The 20,784-nt window shown below is 41.1% G+C and overlaps 1 long non-coding RNA gene across 1 annotated transcript in view; it reads right to left on the bottom strand.

Annotated features, from left to right (window-relative positions):
• LOC139691810 (uncharacterized) overlaps window positions 1-20,173 on the bottom strand; it is a 68,630-nt gene extending 48,457 nt beyond the window's left edge. Inside the window, exon 1 of the long non-coding RNA XR_011701692.1 lies at window positions 20,108-20,173. This is a non-coding gene — a long non-coding RNA (uncharacterized lncRNA). The remainder of the gene's footprint in view (window positions 1-20,107) is intronic.
• Window positions 20,174-20,784: the final 611 nt, after the last annotated feature.

Here is a 20,784-nt window from a genome sequence, read left to right as displayed (position 1 = left end):
CCGCGCTTGTCGTGTCGGACTTCTTGGCCAAGCACGGCGTGGCAACGCTGCCGCACCCGCCCTACAGCCCGGACTTGGCACCACCGGACTTCTTTCTGTTCCCGAAGATAAAGAGGAGTTTGAAAGGAACGCGATACGGGACTTTGGACGCCGTCAAAGAGGCCGTGACGACGTGTCTTCGAGAGGTTCCCGATGATGCCTTCGCGGGAGCGTTCCAGGAATGGGAACGCCGCTGGAACAAGTGTATCGACTCACAAGGGTCCTATTTTGAGGAATGTTAGCTTAAGATATGTAAAAGTGTAATAATTTTTTTTTCCTGAGCTCAGTACACTTATTTTCCGGACGAACCCTGTATCCCAGAAATACCTTTACATATGCATGAAACTAATGTACTTAAGTATATGAACCTAGGAAAGCATATAAGGTCTATGCAGCGTTTAATTTAGTCACCACTCGTATCAAAATTGACTTCGATTTTGTTGCTGTAATGATTTATGGCTGTCTGAGGAAAGAATAAATATTTGTATCTATCTGTACAGGAGTCTATCTCCCTTATTTTATTTTTGTAGTCTAATCTAACTGAATAGGGTGGGAATAATGATTTCCAGTGTGAAATTGATAAACTAGTTTGTTCTGAACCTTGCTTAGAGTCCAAGTCTCGCTTGTTCTCTTCACACCCCAAGCGGCTCCCAGCCTAATTCCTCTAAAAGGCCCGTTACACAAGTCTTTTTATCGTAACAATTTTTGACGAATCTGGCGGATTTTTTCGAGACTTTGTCTAATTCTTTTGGCAACGATTTCTTCCAAGGATCCCAAACACTTTGAGCAAATTCTAAATGTTGACTAAATAAAGCCAAATATCACCTATCTTTAACTATCATATTACATTTCCTCACCGCCCGTCTGATGAAGCCGAGTTTCTTTAAGGCGGACTCATATTCTCCTGATATATACACTTCATGGAAGGCGTGGTGGAGTTCCTCCATAACAGGATTCAATATCCTCCAGCGCTCTTTTCTGTCTCAATATCCCTTTCAATTGGCCAAGTGGGCGTGTTTTTCATTCACCCCTGCGTCCTCCTCGTGGATTCGAGGAACTGTTCTTCGCGTTCTAAATCTGGGGAGTGGAGGCCTCATTTTTGAGCCAAGTTGAACCATATCGATATCCTCCCCACCCTCTGCGCATTGCCACCCCAAACCTCTGTTTCCTACACCTCCTTCTCCCTTTTTTCCCACCCCCACATTCCAAACACTCGAGTGTATTACACGCGGGCATAAATTTCTCTTTTATTACTTCCCGATTGGCAATTCGGACAAAATTCAATTTTGAGCCGATTATGGGGCGACATTATTGCGATCCCCTCCATATCTCTCTCCCTCGAGTCCCTTAGCGGTCGCATGTTTGCATTCCGTAATCAACAATGGGAGGGACTCCTCCCCCTTCCAACACGCCACGCAATCATCGTTGTCCGGGCGAGGGGGAGATGGCTGAGGCACGGTGGGCGTAGAGGGAGTTGATGGTGGCGTAGGCGGGAGGGGGGTGCGGTAGCGGTGTGACTCGCCCCCGCACGTGGACGCCTTCTTCGGTCATTTCCAAATAAACTGTTCAGATGAACGACTGGAAATGAATGAAGGCCTCCTATAAACGCGGGCTTTGATGGACGTGGTAATCAAGGATGGACCAAAATATAATTTTAACTAAATTAAAATCCCTGAACTAATTCACAGGCTGAAACACTTTCATTACGAGGGTTCGGAACTCATAAAAGACGAACATTTAAACACCACTATAGTCACCATTACTCAATTTTGATCGTCGAGGTTTTCGGTGCTAGGGTTCATATTTATATGAAGATGATTGAGTTTCCCCAGCAATCGACAGTGATAAAAGTTTTCACTCCATATATTTAGAGCAGCGATGTCCCCAAGTAAAGAGAGTTATACGATGTCCCCAAACCGAGATATAACTGTAATTATTATTGAGTTTCTAAAACTGAAACTGAAAACAATTACGCAATGCCTTGATGCATTTAAAAGTAAAGTAATACTACCTTGATCAAAAAGTTCCCGGAATAACCACCGTGTGGCGCTCCCATCGTTCCGATTTGAGTTCTGTTTTTTTTGTTAAATTGGTACATCTGTTGTTGATATTCCCTTTAAATCTTAGTGTCATAACTTGACATTTGCAAAAGTTACGTAGCCAAGAGTACATCTATCTCTGTGTGTGTTGGCGATTTTTTACAATTGCAGAAATGGATTTAAATTTGCAACAACAAACATGTATTCAATTTTGCGTAAAAAACGGATTTAGTGGCGCACGGACGTTGGAAATGTTGGAAAAGTGTTTCGGCAACGATTCTCTAAAAAAAACGGTCGTTTACCAGTGGCACGAGCGGTTCAGAAGTGGTCGTGAGTCAATCGAAGATGATGAACGCTGTGGCAGACCATCGACATCGAAAGTCGGTGAAAAAATTGATAAAGTAAAAGAAATGTTGGTCAATAACCGCAAATTAACCATCAGAGAAATAGCGGAGGACTTGAACATTGCCTATGGATCCGCCCAAGACATTGTGGTTAATGATTTGGGTTTCCGTCGTGTAGCAGCAAAGTTGGTGCCGAAAGACCTCAATTTCATGCAAAAAAGAGACCGTGTTGACGTCGCAAAAGACATGATTTGCGAGGCTGAATCCGATCCCACATTCATCAAAAGGATCATTAATGGAGACGAGACGTGGGTTTATGAGTACGACACGCAATCCAGACATCAGGCAAGTGAATGGCGTTCACCAAATGAGCCGAGACCAAAAAAACCACGTCGTTTTCAGTCAAAAAAGAAGGCAATGCTGACGGTTTTCATGGATTACAACGGTGTAGTGCATCATGAATTTTTGCCAGAAGGCCAGACAGTAAACAAAGAGTATTATTTGGGCGTTATGAGACGTTTGCGTGATGCAATTCGCCGAAAGAGACCAGAAATGTGGGCAGAAAACTCGTGGATTTTGCACCATGATAACGCACCGTCGCACAGTGCTATCATTATTCGTAATTTTTTGACGAAAAATGCAACAAATACCATCCAACAGCCACCGAATTCACCTGATTTGGCTCCCTGTGACTTCTTTCTGTTCAATCGAGTTAAAAAACCATTACGGGGAACGCGTTTTAGCAGCCGAGAGGAAGTAATGGAAAAATCGCAGGAAGCACTGATGGACATACCGAAAACCGACCGTAACTTTTGCAAATGTCAAGTTATGACACTAAGATTTAAAGGGAATATCAACAACAGATGTACCAATTTAACAAAAAAAACAGAACTCAAATCGGAACGATGGGAGCGCCACACGGTGGTTATTCCGGGAACGTTTTGATCAAGGTAGTATAAGTGTACTTTTACGTAAACCAGTAAATGTGTACTTTTACGGAGACCCTAAAGTATTCTGTCTGGGAAATAGATAGGTGAGCGAACCATAAACTGCTCAAGTAGTTGTAACGATGACATTTACACTTATAAAGAGACAAAAGCCAATTCTCTCCAAATATTATCCCAAAATGTTTTCACATACGATGTTGCCATCGAGGATTTCCCAGATATTCTACATACCGAAATGAAACCGAGGACGAATAAGGAATTATTACATTGTTGAAAGAAATTAAACTCAACAAATCCCTTCGTCCTAAAAATGCACCAGCTATGGTTATAAAACAACAAGCTTCTAATATCGTCCAGTATCTCGTAGTAATATTTGACAAATGCCCCACAGAGTGCAAGGTCCATATGGATTGCAAATTCGCGCATTTAACAGCTATTTTTAAAAGTGGTGGCAGGGAGGGTTCTAGTATATATCATTTCCATCACTTTGATTTTTTGCGAAAGTTTCGTACATATTTTTATCAGTTCGATAATGAGGTATCTCAGCAGAATTTACATTTTAAGCAACGATCATCACGAAATTAGAAAAGCCCGCTCAAGCAAGACTCAATCAGAACTATTCACAGATGACTTACTTTCAACGGAAGAGAGTGGATGGAAAATTGATACGATGTTTTTGAATTTTCAAAAGATATTTGGCAAGAATAAATGTTAAACTAATTTATGATTTAAAGCTCGCCGGCATAAATAAGACTGGGTTTTAATAGATAAATAAGTAAATTGAGTGGAAGACTTCCCGTCAGACGGGAACAGAGGGAGTTAATTAACGAATCTACTTACGAGAGCATTAAAGTGAACTTTGGTGTCCTTCAGGGATCTGAAATCGAACCTTTGATCTTTTTGATTGCTGTTAACGATTAAAACTAGGAGGTAAATAATAAGATCAAAATGTTCTCGGAATACACGGTGGTTTATCGGTAAATTATTGGTGGATAGAATAGAATAATTATAGCAAGGGATCTCGATTGCATTTTGAAATGGTGTACAGAATGGCCAACCCCCATGGACAAAAACCTTGATGTGGTGGAAGAACTTGTGCGTTCTGATGACTTCTAGAACTGTGCTAACGGGAGCAATGATAATTGCTCAAAGTAAGGTCACCCATGGCAGAGAGGTCGAAGGTTAGGAGCCTAACTAGAGGTAGTTCGCGCAGCGTCTGTTCCTCAGTGAGGCGGCTGTAAAGGCATATGACCCCAATGGAGCGGCCATTGTGTAATATACAGGTAGTCACGTTAAAAACACTGTTGGGGAAGGAATTGAGAAATTACCTCAATTATTAATCCCAAGATTTTTTATAATGGACAGTATAGAGAAAATGAGTTCTGACAACTGCGGGACCCGGTCCAATCGGCCACGTGTCGTGCCCGGCAGCGGGAAAGGCAAGAATTCCGCGGTCATCATATCACGAAGTACTCGACAAGCGAAAACGACAGTAGTAGCGCAGAAGAGGACAGAATTATTCAGACTATGGAATTGGAATATTATGACGACGTTGGGTGCAGGAAAATCAGAGAATATAAAGCGAGATATGAAAAAAGGAAACAAAGATGTTTTGAGGCTTCGCAAGGTGGGATGAAAGGAGAACGGAGATTAATTTCTGGAGACGATTAATTATAGAGGTAAAATTCTTTCTAAAACGGGGAAAAAATCTTCACCTAATTCCTTTAATATTCTAGCAGGTACTTTCTCCGGATCTGGTGCTTTTCAGGCTTTGATACAATCGGGCTGATGTTCTATTTCTTTCTTAGTCACTGCTTTTATCGCTCATGTGTTCCCCAATTGGTCGTCGAAGGTCGTGTGGTGCGTCTTTATCTTTATTGTAGACGCACCGGAAAATATTGTTCACAATTTTTACGTTTTATACTTTGATCGGAATAAATTCGCTGTCAAAGAATGTACAGTTAGAAGTTAAAACCTATGATTCGCTAACATAGGAACGGAATAACTCTAGATTTTAGTTAAGGTATTCGCATAATTTTTTAGTTTTAAAGGTTTACAGGGCTTTATGCGTGATGCTTATTGTTTAACCACGACATTCTCTTAGTTCATCTTTAGATGTGTCCATAAATACTACGTCATTACTCTTCTATAAATCTGACTTCGCCTTCAAAGTAATTCCTTGAACGTTGACACACTTTTGCCAGCGACTTTTCCACGGCTCGAAGGCTCCCTGGTAGGCGGATTCCAAAAGGTCCTTAAAGGTACGCGTGCAAGCATCTTTGGCGGCAATTAGGGTCCCATGGTGGCGTCCTTTATGAGTATTCCACTTTTGGGAATAGGAAATGCCCTGCTGTGGCCAAGTCGGAACTGTAAAGGGGCTGGGGAATCGTCGTGATGTCGTAGCTGAAGGTCTTCGAAAGCAGACACTCGACTCGGCTCTTTGTCGTCCGTCAAGGTCTTTGGGACGAGCTTAGTGCAGATCTTTTGGCTCGCCCAATTTTCAGTGGTAATGAATTGTACTGTCATATTATCAATATCAATACAATCTGCAATCATACGCACACTTAATCAACGGTCTGAATTCAGCATTTCACGCATACGCCAGGAAAAATTGTTGCCAATATTTTTATACAAACCTTTAAGTTATTTCTCAACGCCGCTTTGACTTCTCCGTTGCACCATTTCGGTTCCTTATTACCGCATTTAGCTTTGAAAGGAACGTGAGTCTCAATTCCTCCACCTACAATTTTTAAGAAATACTTCCAAGGGCGATAGAAATACTCTTTATAGGCGATCTTGGTTTTGTCTTGAATTCCATTTGTACGATACGTTGGGGATACGGGTAAGGTAAAGGATGGGAAGGGAATGTTGGATGGATTTAAGGGATGAAAGAAATATGAGGAATTAGAGGGGGACTTACTCTAGTGCCCAATTTCAGTTTGCGTTTCTGGTAAGGAGAAATTGCATAGGCTGTGTCAATTGGAAACTTATCTTAACCGGTAGAATAACAAAAAGATATCGCAGAGCACCTTTTGTCGTACAGAATGGAGATTAACACTAAACCATGATAAATGTTCCGGTAAATTTCTTCAAGAGGTCCGCCGGTACTGTCTAAAATCTTGCTGCAGTTGACCTAGAAGTAGTAAATACATATTGGTAACTACCTCTTACGCCTTAACTTGAGGCCGGTTTTAACAAAAAATTACCAGTGATGTGAGAAAATAAAGGGATCTATTAGACACATTATTGGCAGGAGTGAGTATAAGGTCGAGAAACTTTGCTGCCATGCTCTCGCAAGGCCCTATTTAGAACGTGTGTGTTGTGTGTTGAAACCGACAGAAAAAGTGCTCAACTGCGTCTACATAAATACCCCGCGATCCTCCAAAAAGGTGAGTGGTAGGGTATGAAAGCAAAAAGCGAAAACGGTAAGGGATAAAGGAGAGGAAGAGTATTTATACGTCAGAGCTCGGAAAAGGGAAAAAATTGGCTTAAAATCCCGAAAACGCGCACAAACCCTTATCAAAGCTGGCGGAAAACGTATTTCCATACAAGTGCGAATTTTACCCATCATAAAAATTCTTTGGGATGCGAAAAAGGAGGAAATAAAAATGAGCCGCGATCACTTTTACGATAGGCCTCCACCAACCATGACAGGGACCGGCAATGCAGAGCTGGAAAACCAGAACGAAAAAATAATTCGGGGTGTGGAATGTGTCTTTAAAGGCTCATTCGGGTAGTTAAGATGCCTCAAGTGGGTGGCGGCCCGATTCCCTTAAGATTGGCGTGAAACTCCAAAAACCGTCCCAGGAATGCATCTAGAGTTGGTTTGGGAATTAATTTGATACATACTATTTAACGCTAGGTTGTTTACTGTGTGAAATAAATCAAGAATGGTTTGTTTTTTAATCGAGGTACCGTCAATTAATCGTATTCCGACGTATATGGATCAATTGGATCATCAATATAGAATTCTAAAAATAGGCGCCGGGACTAGCAGACTGAAGGAATTATTCTTCCCACGGAAACCGTTCAATTTTAGTTAACAAGAATACTTCTGCCACCCACATTTACCAAGGAATAAATATTTTTAAATAAAATAATTAATTTTACGTATAAGCATGCATTTTAAACTAATTTCGCGTATTTTGTTGGGAAATCCTTTTTTTGCACGACTTAATGGGACTGTCATGTAATGGGGACGGAGACTGCATTAGTCTCCGTTGCAACATTCCCTATCCATTTTTGTTGTGTTTTCTAGCTCCCCATTCAATTCCTCGACCCTCTCTGCGTGGGTTGAAGCCTCACGCAGTCCGCTGCCAACGGCGGAGTTCCACATTTTTTCCCTGTGACGGCAGGGGTTGGAGATCTTAAGTTGCATGGACGTGGATTAATAGAACAGCCCTCTCTTTGTTTTTTAGTTCTGCATGAACTGGCTCGGTTTGCTGATGGTCTATCGATACATGACTGTAGTGCAAATGTATTCCCTAATTTCTCATATAACCAAGAACTCTTCTAGTAGGTAAATTAACACTTGTTTTAACTTAAGATTTCCACTAATATATGCATGGGTTTGCCCTTTTATGCACATCATTTCAGGGATTCTAATGATTTTTTCTCTTTTATTAACACTTTAAACACCCTTCTACTCCATCATCCCTTACATTTTCTACCTGGGTACTTGCACTCCTGCCACACACCTTTTTGTGGATCACGGGGTATTTTTGTGGATTCTAGATGACGTCAAAAAGTAACTATTAGCTCAAGTCTTTCGAAATGATTGACACCATTCTATTTTTATCACCCTAAACTATAAAAGATTTACCTTTATTGGTTATTATCATGAAACTCATTAATAAATATATTTAAAAGCACAAGCCAATTACGAAGCTCGATTATTCATACGACAACATCCCCTGTATACAATATGGAATGTAAAATATATTCCCCTTCTCACGTATCTACTAGTCAGTTCCCGGCGTCAGACGTCTTGGGTTATTGCCTCTCGTATTTCGGACTTGTTGGTGCATAAATTCCTTGTCCTTGTGATTAATAAAGGAATAAGGAGTAGAGTAGAGAATAGGAGAATGAAAGAGGAGATTGGAGGTGGGGGAGGGGTGGTCTTGATTACTTAAGGGTGCGCGTGTTGACGTGGGGTGGTGTGGGGAGGCGACACACAATTGAGGGGGGATGATCCCCTTGGGGAGGGGGACAGGGGGTGGGGACTGAGCCGAATGAAAGACTGGATGCAAATTGGAGCCGACAGAGAATCTCTCTCGGCATTGAGAGGGAGGAAATTGCCTTCCTTTCGCCCGGGGGGAGGGCAGGATGGGATGGGATCCCCTCGCGTCCGCCGCCTTGTACTCCATCGTCCCCCACCCACCGTTTCAACCCTTCTACGTTTGGGTAATGGGTGGGGACCTCCCCCAGGTCTTGAGGCGATAAAATCCTTCGTCACTCTTTTTTTTGTCAACAGTATCTCCCCTCCTTTGCCTACGCACACGTTCAGGACAGGTAGGGATTACTACGGAGGTATTTTCCAAGTATATATTTCAAATATTGGAAGTAATTTCCTATATGATAATTAATCTTGGGAATTTAAAGAAGCCAATACTTCCCTCTCGTCTAAATACGTTTACTAGAAGTAGTAATTAGGGGAGGCGAGCGACAGCAGAGGTAATTTGCGCCAGAAGGGATAGGCGGGTAATCTGGCAGGGGTACGAAGTTTAGGGAATTGGATAAGGGTGGAGAGAAACCCGGCGTCCGGATTAGCGTCCTCGGTACCGAAAGGCGCCAAGAACTCACACGCTATTTAACATCCCATCTGACTTATTCATTTAAGCGCATTCATTTAAAGTGTTCTCCACATAGCTCCTCAAATAGGGATTGGGATACCACTGAAAAATCCGGCCACTACCGGGATTAAAACCCGGGTCCTCGGGTTGGGAAGCCATTACCTTATCACCCTACCATCACTATCGCCATTAACGTGCCAATGCACCCATTGAAAGTCATAGCATTTTCCATGTGACATTACTCTATCACAAAATTGAAATAATAAACGTTATTAATATTCATAGACGAATTGAATAAAATGATTGTATCTAATTTCTCCCGTAAACCTATCATCACCTACAAACGGCATCATGTCGAAGTTCCTTGCAGGTGTATATCGGGGCGGAGATGGGTGAAAATCAGGGCGGGGTGGTGTTGGTGTGAGAGGGGCGGCGGTGGGGGAACGGCAAGTGGGGGTAGGGTATTGAGGATAGGAGAGTGATAAGGCTGTATGACGTCAATCATTGAGTTTCCATGCCTTGGCCCATACATACGTGTGTATCCTCTATCTCCTCTGGACCGCAGAGACGTGCGCCCTTTTAGCTCCAAGTGGAGAGAAATTAACGGAAAGTCACTCCAACGCCCCCGGCCCATCATACGCTCCATCAAGTCAGGGCTGTTCATCCAAGAAGGCGCGCGTATTTTCTTTGGCTCTCACTTGAGTTTCTCCGTCCGATCGTCCTCTGTTTATGGCGTCACAATCATACTAGAGCTTCAAGAAGTTCTCTCGGGTTTCCCACCGGGCCAGGTTGCAGTACACCGACGTTTCGAAGACTGACTCTGCCATCGTCTTCAGGGTGAAGTCGATGGCAGAGAACACTTCACCCTGAAGACGATGGCAGAGTCAGCCTTCGAAACGTCGGTGTACTGCAACCTGACCCGGTGGGAAACCCGAGAGAACTTCTTGAATACCATACGCCGGGAAAACCTTAGATCCTTCATACTAGAGCTTATGTAATCCCGATTTTTCTGAAGGACCCCTAGTGACCTTGATCTTGCAAAGAAGTCTATCAAGGCCAAATATAAGATAACTACTGCTTTACCAGCGTGTGCTCATGGTGACTGTAAAATTCACTAGATATCAACCAAAGTTCTGTGTTGATGAACAATGATTCTATAATTAATCTTCGTCTACATAATACTCGTCAGGTCGCTGCAAGGGCGTCTGGCGGGAGGGAGTGAGGTCACCAAACATTCATGCACAACCATTGCATTGACATATGTACAGATATTATTTCAAAGATGCAACCGAAAAAGTTAGCCACCACGTAAGAAGCAACTTTCATGCAAAAATATTATGTGAAAAGAGTGGTTTAGTATTCTGCTTTTTCTAAACAGGCGGTAAGTTTATGTCTGTTGCTATTTAGGGACAACACTACCGACTTGTTGCCCTGAACCTGCCAACACGTATAATCAAAATGATTTCGGGTTGTCATTCAAATATCCACCTTATCTTTTATTTTTAAATTCTGTTAGGGTATTGCGACATGCTTTCCTTGCTAACGCTTACCTATAAGTGAACTGCGACGGATTTATTTTGTACCTGATGACGACGCTTGAGCGTTGAAACCGGTTGTACGCTAATAAAGAACAGTGGAAAGTTACTTTGTATTCTTAATTTCATTAACGCTTACCTCTTTTAAAGTATTCAATCATTTCATTTAGTGCATTTGTAAAATATTCCTAGCGGGCTCTCCTCATTTCCGTATACAATGCCCTCTGGTGTTTTAAGTTTATGTGCTTCGGCATTGTACCATATAGGTTCCATCCTGTCACTTTTTAATATAATAGATATGTAGAGTGTTGGTACGTTTAGGACGTCTTCCGATAAATGTGTCGCTAATTGATCAAGTACATTATTTCCTCTGGTAGGTGTGAGTACTATCTTGTTTAACGAATGCGATGGGACGAAGAAGTGACTCGCATGACTCCTTGTCCTTATCTCCTGCCAAAAAACTGCAACAGTTCCAGTCTATGGAGGGAAGATTGAAATCCCTTCCTATTATAACTCTCTTGTTGAAATGGGATTATAACTGGCGACCTCTTCTTCATTCGCTGTCAGTTGTTCTGCCACTGTCGATCGCAAAACTTCTCGTCATAGTAATCTTGGATTCTACGAAAATAAGACTTATTAATTATATTATATTCCCGATTTAGGATTCTACATCACGGCACTTGGATTACATATTATCATCTCGCAAAACTATTGGAACAAAGTGTGAACGTTTTACATATTTAATTGATAGAAATGATTCATGTGTAGACTTTTGGTCAGTTCTTTTATATGAAAATATCAATTTCATGAGAAAATGTGCCTTTGGTGGTCAATCATGAAACAGTTTTACGATGTTGTCTCAAGAAATGCGATTTTATTTACCTAAATTCTCTTGTACTGTTGGCACGTTTTGTTTTAGGTGATGTAAGTTATATTTTAACAAAGGAAAAATATTCCGGTAGTGCTGTTTCTTTGCTGGAGTTATTCTGGTCGTGTTACCGTCACCCATTAGCAGAAGAGTTCAACGACTGAAGGTTTGTTGGCACTAATTGAATTTCGTTACCTGCTTAACCTTGGCAAAGTTTCCCAAAAGATCGAAGGCAGAAGTGCTTTCAGTTTGGGTTCAGCAAATTAACTGCCCTCGGGAAAATACGAAATACACCCCGGCTCAGCTCAATTGTGCCCTGAATTTTCATCAAATTTAGTTACATCTTTGCGCAAAGGCGGCTTTTCTCTTTTACTTCTCGCAGTATATATGTATATATATATATATATATATATATATATATATATATATAGTATATATATCTGTATAGTCTATCATGTTAATCTAGACCTAGACTGGAGGCTTTTGAAATGTGGGTGTGGAGAAGAATGGAGAAGGTGTAATGGACAGAGAAGAAAACAAACGAGGAAGTACTTGGTATGGTGGGCGAAGAGAGGGGTTTGTTGGGAGCAATCCTATGGAGGCAGGAAAAGTGGCTGAAGGGGGTATTGGCCGGCAGCGGGATGTTGAAGACTATAATTGAGGGGAGAATGTTAGGCAAACGAGGAAAGGGAAGGAACAGGATAGGGATGTTGGACGGGATGAAGGGAGGAAGAAAGTACTCAGAGCTGAAGAGGGACCTGATGTAGAGTAGGATGTTGTGTTTTGCTAGGGGCCACAAATTATTTGATTAGTAGTTACGTCCATCCAAAAACCTACCTTAACCGGTAGATTACCTAATAATAATAATATATATATATATATATATATATATATATATATATATATATATCTGGAAGAGATCACATTCCTAGATGTAAACATACTATTAATAGGTAAAACATTCCACACTTCCGTACATGTAAAACCGACCAACAAACAAAGAGTTTCCACCCATATCACACCAACCGCTCTATTTCTTATTCCCTTTCCATACGAGGACACAGAATGTGCAATCATCCTGACTCCCTTTATAAATTCCTCTCAAACCTCCGCCATTCCTTCCTCCAATGAAGTTATCCTGAATCCCTCCTAAACAAATGAATCCTAAGACATGCTTATACTCCCAAATTTTCCTCCACCGCAGAAACCTACCTTCTTTCAATTTATACCATATACTTCCCTGGCTTAGAGTCTCAGAAATCCATCCTAAAAACATCTACCCTATCCTCAAGAACCACAAGTCCACCACCAACGTTTCCCCAAATACCCTTCGATTACTTTCAAACGCCCCGCTAAATTATCAGATCTCCTCAAATCAAACAATAAGCTCATTAAATACCTACCCCGATCCAAAGCCACTGTAATTCCCTGCAATAAAACTAGATGAAAAATTGTCTCATTTTCAAAACCAGAAATCTGTCTCTGTTAAACCCGCTTTTTAACTTTTTCGCACTAATTCCCTAATGCTCGTGCACCTCCAGCAATGTTGTTTACCCTCTGAAGTACTAACTGTACCCTACCTTCTAAGTATATTGGATAGTGCACTACACCCCTAAACATTAAAATTAATAACTACCGTGCCTCATGCAAGATTTATTCCCTGATTAGGATGCTCCCAATCCCAAAACACACCTCCGAGTATTACACTCCCTTTGATAAATGCTATGTTTCCATTCTAATATCCCTCCCACTCTCAACTCAAACTCAAAATGATAGATCAGGCGTACATCTGGTTTCTTGCTTTCTGGAATGAGCCAGGTATTAATCAGACACTGACTACCCAACTCACCAGATATTTTCATGCCCCTTCCGCTCCCAAAACCTTCCATATCAATTCCACATTTCCAAAACTCTTCCCTCCTGTCCAGCGTCCTTGCCCTCTTTTATTAAAACCTTTTCCTCAGTTCCTTCTGTCACCTGAGAAAGTTGGTTTGGCCACCGAAAACTTTGAATACTTGTGAGTTTCTTTTGTATGTATTGTTCTGTGTTTTTGCTCGCTAGCGCTATCTCGTATCTTCATGTACGTCAAATAAATCGAAAACAGCTAAAGAAACTATAGGAACTGTTTATTAGAAAAGGACAGAAACCATGGGTTACAATTGAAATGATTAGGAAGATATATGATAGAAGGAAATGGAAGAATGTAAATACAGATCTAAAAAGAAGAACAATGAGTAAAAAAATCAATTGAGACGGGTAAAAAATAAGGCAAAAGAAGCGTAGTTAGAGCCACAGTGCCAGGATATTGAAAGTTTGCAGAGAAAGGGTGAAATTGATGCGTTACTCATGAAGGTTAAAACATTATGGGGAATTATCAAGGGAAAATCGGAATTAACCTTCAGAGATAAGTCGGGTAAAGTCCTGATTGAACCAGAATAGATCCCAGAGAGATGGAAGAACTATGTGGTAAAAAACTTAGACCAGCAAGCCACGACATAGAAACAAGATATGATGTTGATGAGATAGCTTAGGTCTAGGCATACATACAGAGTGACAGAAAAGGTGTTAAGGGAGATAGACGAAATAAAGCTGTGGGGGTAGACAACATTCCTGCGAAACGACTAAAAGGTTTAGGAAATTGTCGGAGGAAGAGTTCAAATGGAATAACTCGTAGCATCTATAGGGAAGGAATCTGGCCGAAACATTTTGCGAGATCAGTGCTGGTTCCTTTTCCGAAAGAAATAAATGCTGCATCATTTGAGGGCTGCAGAACAATAAGTATGATTTCCCATGCAGCTAAAGTTGTCTTTAGGATCATCAGTTAGAGTATGGAGAGCAAGGCATACGATTACTTAGGGGATAATCAGATAGGGTTTTAACAGGGGCACGCGTAAAGGGGCAAGAGGCACGCGCGATGCCATTACCGTAGTGAGATACTAATCAAGAGGAATATAGAATGCAACTAGGACGTATTTGCCTTTTTCTTAGATTTCGAAAAGGCGTTTGTTAGAGTGAATTGGGAAAAACTAATGAGTATGTTGCAGAAAATAGGAATAGATTGGAGGGAAAGGAGGCTAATCCGCAACCTGTACATGTCTCTGACTGCTCGGGTGCGAGTGGGGAACGGGTAGTCCGGATGGGCAGTGTTTGGAAGAGGTGTAAGGCAGGGTTGCCCATTATCACCGTTGCTATTCAACCTGTATGTAGAGGAAATGATTGAAGAGGCATGGGAAGAACTGGAGATAGGAATAGAATTCGGTGGGCAATTTATAAAATCAGTTAGGTATTCTGATGACCAATGTTTAGTTCCTCAGTCAGCCAAGGGCTTGAAAACATTGCTGAATGAATTGAAAATTGGAAAAGAAGATATGGGATGAGAATCAACATAAATATAGCAAAGGTTATGCGATTTTCCAGAAAGACAAAGGCTAAGCTAGACAATAAAATAGGAGGGCAAAAACTATAGAGTAGGTAGAACGGTTTATGTATCTCGGAAATATTTTGGAAGAAAATGGCCAGGGTATTAGGAGCATCAAAATAATTGGTGGTGACTTTTCTTTTGGCGCTCTAGATTGGAGCAGCATCAGTGATAAAACCCAGATCCTTGATCGATATTCTTGGAATTCATTATTAATATCAGTGCAGAGAAACTCCCTTCCCATTCCTCGCAGCACCCCCCCCCGATTGACCAATTTTAAGATTCTAGCCACCAACGAAAGAAGTACTTCTGAGCAAGAGGACAGGGTGGGTCTCTCCCCCCCTCCGCATCCTCTTCTGCGACCACTCCCCGCTCGCTCCTTTGATGGGAGCGACGCCGTAAACCCGCATCCTCACCCCTGGCTAACATTTCCACCTCGTTAAGCTCCCGAGGCGAAGAGGGGGCGTAGGGGTCAAAGGTCAACCTGGGAGTGGTCATAGTAATGAAATTCCCGAGGCGGCAAAATATGAGGGTCACAGATGTGTGTCTCTCGCGGATTTCCAAGGAGGGGGGACGTTTTCTATCGCTCGTACTCCTACGGCGCTAATCTCGAAAGTATTCGCGGGCACACAATATTTAATATTTGACTTGCTAAAATGATAACAACTCTCTCCTGGGAGAGAGGCCTGCCATTTCCAGGTGAATGTGATCAAATGAGAAACCTTTTAGCAGAATCATAATCATTTAAATATCGTATTAGTATCGTATAAGTGTTTGTGGTTCATTTTCTCACTTTTTGCATACCATAGAATTTTACAGTGGGTGAAATTAACGCTTGTGTAGTAATAGGTTTCCTCCTGGCGTGCATGTGAAGTCGTACGCAGTTTTTGAATACTTTAATGAATATTCTTTACCTTTCTTTGTCCCCTTTAATATCTCATTCTCTCCCTCATACCCTTTTCATCCCACTTGGTTCTAAAACCCCCAGTCACACACCTTTTTGATGAATTGCGGAGTATTTATTAAGATGTAATAAGTGTTATGCTTTGACAAATGATGTCAAATTAAATATTGACTTTTAATGTGCTTGAATTTGAAACGAAAATATATTTCGTTCGCCACCACGCGACCTGGCCAAGAAAAGGGGATTCCCCAAAATATGGTCCCATTACGTGTATTCCTCCGGATTTATTTTCGAAGCTTTATTGGTTTTTAAAAATGGACCAGATTTTCTTATTATTCGGCAAATGGCTACTTGGTGTGGGTACATTGGGGTTATTTCTAATCTGCGCAAACGAATTCCAGTGACAGTCCATATGAAAGAGTGGTTTATCAATGAATGCTACCAAGTCATGCATTTACCACATTTCGATTATTGGTCTCTAGTCGCTACTGTTTAAAAATATAATTTATCCAGCGACATATTTGCAAGCCGTCCTGCTCATTTCCCGAGCATATGATGAGTGTTAGCTTCGTAATATTAATCTACCGTTTAAGGCAGGTTTTGCATGGGCATGGCACACAATTGAACGGCACAAAAATGCGATGCATCTTCTAGCAAAACACACCTGACATCCAACATTACATTTAGCAGCCCCTTTTCATCTCCGTATAGTTTTTCCTCAATTCATTCCGTCCAACATCCCTATCCTATTTCTATCCCTACATCCTCGATTGCCTAACATTTCCCCACTATCACATTCTTCAATACCCCATTGCCAATCTTCATTGCTCTGCATCCATCTACCTTAAAGTTTTCCTAGGTACAATCTCTCCTTCCCCACCATACCCTAAACTTTCTCATATATTTTTATTTATATCCAATTCACCTTCTCCATCCTTCTTAACACACACATTTCAAAAGAGTCCAGGGAATGCATATTATCTTTCCTTAGTGCCCATGTTTCCGCGCCGTACGTATATGTAGCTGCACTCCATATCAAGTTTTGAGGAGCCATTACTTAACACCCTTACTCAAAGTAAATAATTCCCCTCTGTGCGAAAGCTGCATTGACTAACGCACTCCTTCTTTCAATATCCCTACAATATTGGATCCCATCTTGATCAGAAATACATCTGAGATACGTACGCTGTTCCAACTAGTCAATGAGTTCATATTATAATATTTAACATAGCTTTTATCATTCTCAGAAATGGTATAACATTTGTTTTTTAAAAATTTATTCTCATATCTTACTTATCGCATTGCTTTTCAATGTCTTCAGCAATCGTTACACTCCATGGCTGGCTGACAAAGTAAAGGAAAAGTTGGAGGTTAAAGTTTTTATGGACTAATTCGCAGTATACCTGTATGAGGGAGGAATTTGGCAGGAAGATTTAGTCAGATCCAAGTTAGCTCCTATTTCATAAAGGGAAACGCAGCCATGAGTGAGAATCATAGGTTTCACGCGCAGCAAGCTTGGATATCAGGATTATCAACAAAGAGAATGGAGAGTATGGTAAATGATGACATAGGGGATTAACAGTTTGGGATCAGGAAGGGGAGAGGCACGCATTATGCCGTTGGGGGTATGATAGCACTAGCAGAGAGGAATATAGAATAAAATCATAATGTATGAATAAAATCATAATGCCTGTTTCATGGTTTTCGAAAAAAGCTATTGAAAGAGATAATTGGGAAAATCTAATATTTACCTAGCAGAAGATAGGAATAGATTAGAGGGATATGAGGCAATTTCGCAACCTGTATGGATCTCAGACTGCTCAGGTGCGAGTGGGGGACGGATAGTCCGGATGAGTAGTGTAGGGAAGAGAAGTAAGGCAGGGTTGCCCATTATTCTTTGTGCTGCTCAACGTATATGTCAAGGGAATGATTAAAGAGGCATGGGAAGAACTGGAGGTAGGAATGAAAGTCAGCGGGGAATATATAAAATCGGTTAGGTTTGCTGATTATCGATTAAGATTTGACTTGTTAGTTTGCCAAGGGGTCCAGAGCATTGAGGAGTGAATTGGAAATTTAGTGAGATAGCTACGGGATGAGAATTAATATAAAAAAAAAACAAAGGCTATGCAATTTTCCAGGAAGACAAAAGCTTAGCTTAACATGAAAATAGGGAGGCAAAAAAGTTGATTGTTCAACAGTTTTCGTATTTCGGAAGTATTTTGGATCAAAATGGTCATAGTAGTTGAGATATTAGAAAAAAATTGCATTAGGCAAAGAAGCTTTCACAAAGAGGAGGGAGTTGATGACAGGGACGTTGAATAAGGATGTTAAGAAAAGGGTAATTAAAAGTTTGACATGGGACGTGGTTATGTGCGGCGCGGGAACATGGTCACTAAAGCCGGATAATATGCGTAGAATGGAGGCTTTTGTAATGTGGGCGTGGAGAAAGTTAAGTGGACAGAAAGGAAACAAATGAGTAAGTTCGCGGCAAGGGTAGAAGTGGGGATTGTTGGGAGAAATCACAAGGAAACAGGAATGTGGATTCTGAGAATTTTGGTTGCCGACGAGATGTTGAAGACTGTGATAGAGGTGAACTTTTGCGCCATTGTTGAACTCGTTTGCTCTGAACCTTGCCAAAAGCCGTAAGTCTCGCTTGTTTTCTTTGTCATCTCAAACGGCTCCCAGCCTAAGTCCACTAAAAGACCTGTCACACTCTTCTTCTTATCGTTACGATTTTTGACAAATCTGGCGGATTTGCTCTGAAATTTGTTGAATACGTTTGGAAAAGATTACTCCCGACAATACCAAACACCTACGGCGTATTTCAAATGTGACCTAACTATAGCGAAATAACACATGTCTTTAGCTATCCCATTGCATTTTGCCACCCCCCATCTAATAAAGCCGAGTTTCTTCCAGGCGGATTCACATATTATTCTGATATCTTCTTCTTGATAGGGGTTCGGTGGTAGAAGAGACTCCACAGTCTCACCACAAAATACAGACTACTATCAATTTCCCCATAAAAAGCATAGTGTTAGGACTCCCCGCGAATAATTAACTTGATTTCCCTGGTTAATCTTGATCCCTCTATGTATTGTATTATATATGTCTTGCTCATCACTTCCTTTGCTCCAAAATTTCAAAACAGCGCATTTGCATATGCTCAGTACTGATTGTCGTTCCCCTAACCAACCCATATTTCATCTAAATCTCTAGAGAATAAGGGATACGATAAATTTTGTAAAATTAAAAACATTATTATTAACACGGTAGCACCGGTTTTATTACGTAGATGATATCTCTTGGCTTAAACTTCCAACAGGACACTCGCTAATATACTCGTATTTACGTGAAGACTCGGAGGATAATATAGATGTCTCTACGGAGTCGGGGAAACGGAAGGGGGTTTTTGGGGAAAGGAGGTCAATGAGACCAGGCTACAGTGCCAAGGAGGAATAATAGGAGACCAGGGCACCTAGAACTGGCGAAACATTGGCCAAAACCATTTTTGCTTAGCGGAAATTCCTTGGGAAAACACACAGCGGACCGTGGAATAGGTGATGAAAAATGCTGAAGCGGTTATATGCATAAATACATACATATATAGTATTTATATATGCATATACATATATGTATATGCCGACCCAACAGGGGAAAATAATAATTAATTCGAGCATTCGAGTGTTAAGGATCGTGAAAGGAATCTCGTCATAATCAAATTTCAGGGCCCAAGTGAAAGGGCGGGGTGTGTGAAGTGTGTGCGGGGGTGATGGTAGTAGAATGGCCGCCTATTTACCAGGACTAATTTCTACATTCAGCGAGAGAGAATGACACGATAACGGGACATAAGTAAGTGGTTCTGTGTAACTTATCAACTAAATCCAATATGGCTTAAAGGATTTATGTAAAAAATAAATCTCTGGATGCACATTCGCGATCAAATGGTCCATTTTTATAATCACTGAAATCACAGCTTCATAAGCTATGGGTGTTTTTTATCAGCTGTTGAAGCTCACATGGAATACTTTTGAGTTATATATTCTTTCAATTTTCACACGGGAGTACATTCATTACTCAAAAATAGATCTATTAATTAGGAATAAAGTGTCACAGATGCATTAATTTCTCGAGCATTAATGGAGCAAGTGGGAATAGAGAAAGCATGAAATACCCCCCCCCCCCCAAAAGAGCACGTTTTACAACAGTTCTCGCACTCACCGTCGTGCCTGGGGGCAGCAGCGATTTAGGGCACCCATCAGCGTTTGCCTTCCTGGATACAACCTGTGAATAGAAATTGAAAGACAAGTTAATAAGATGGCTGCGACTCCGAGAACAATAATTGTTTTTTTAATAGCGCTTTCTTTGTATTTGATAATTTTTCGCCATAGTGGCTTAAGAAACCAATTTGGAAGGCATGGATGCCGTTAAGACTTCAATGATCCTAACTAGATGGTCGCTGGGCTGTCAAATAATTAAATGGGTAGACAGCCACCGACTAATGGTGCTCAATAAAAAATGTTGTTACTGAGGATTTTGAGATTAGTTTCATGTCTACCTAGTTTGTGTAAAAATTTCGGAAAGATATATTTATTTAAGATATTTCTGTAGTGCCTCAAAATTCTTCAAATGACTTCCCTTAAGCGCCGACACATTTTGCTAGCGACTTTTCCATGACTCAAAGGCTCCCTGGTAGGAGGATTTCGGATGGTACTTAAGGGTACGCGTGCAAGCTTCTTTGACGGCTTGACATATGTTCATGAGGTAGTATACTTTGAGATAGGGAAAATTTCACTTTTGGGAAATAAGAAATAGTCTGCTGGTGCCAAGTCTGGACTGGAAGGGGGTTGGGGAATCGTTGGGATATCGTTGCAGAAGTTCTTCGCAAGCAGAAACTC

Source organism: Hetaerina americana, unplaced genomic scaffold (genome assembly GCF_022747635.1).
Source record: "Hetaerina americana unplaced genomic scaffold, ioHetAmer1.1.p SCAF_4, whole genome shotgun sequence".
Taxonomy (NCBI): Eukaryota; Metazoa; Arthropoda; class Insecta; order Odonata; family Calopterygidae; genus Hetaerina; species Hetaerina americana.
The sequence above is the reverse complement of the archived record's forward strand: the minus strand, read 5'-3'. Positions and strand labels throughout refer to the sequence as shown.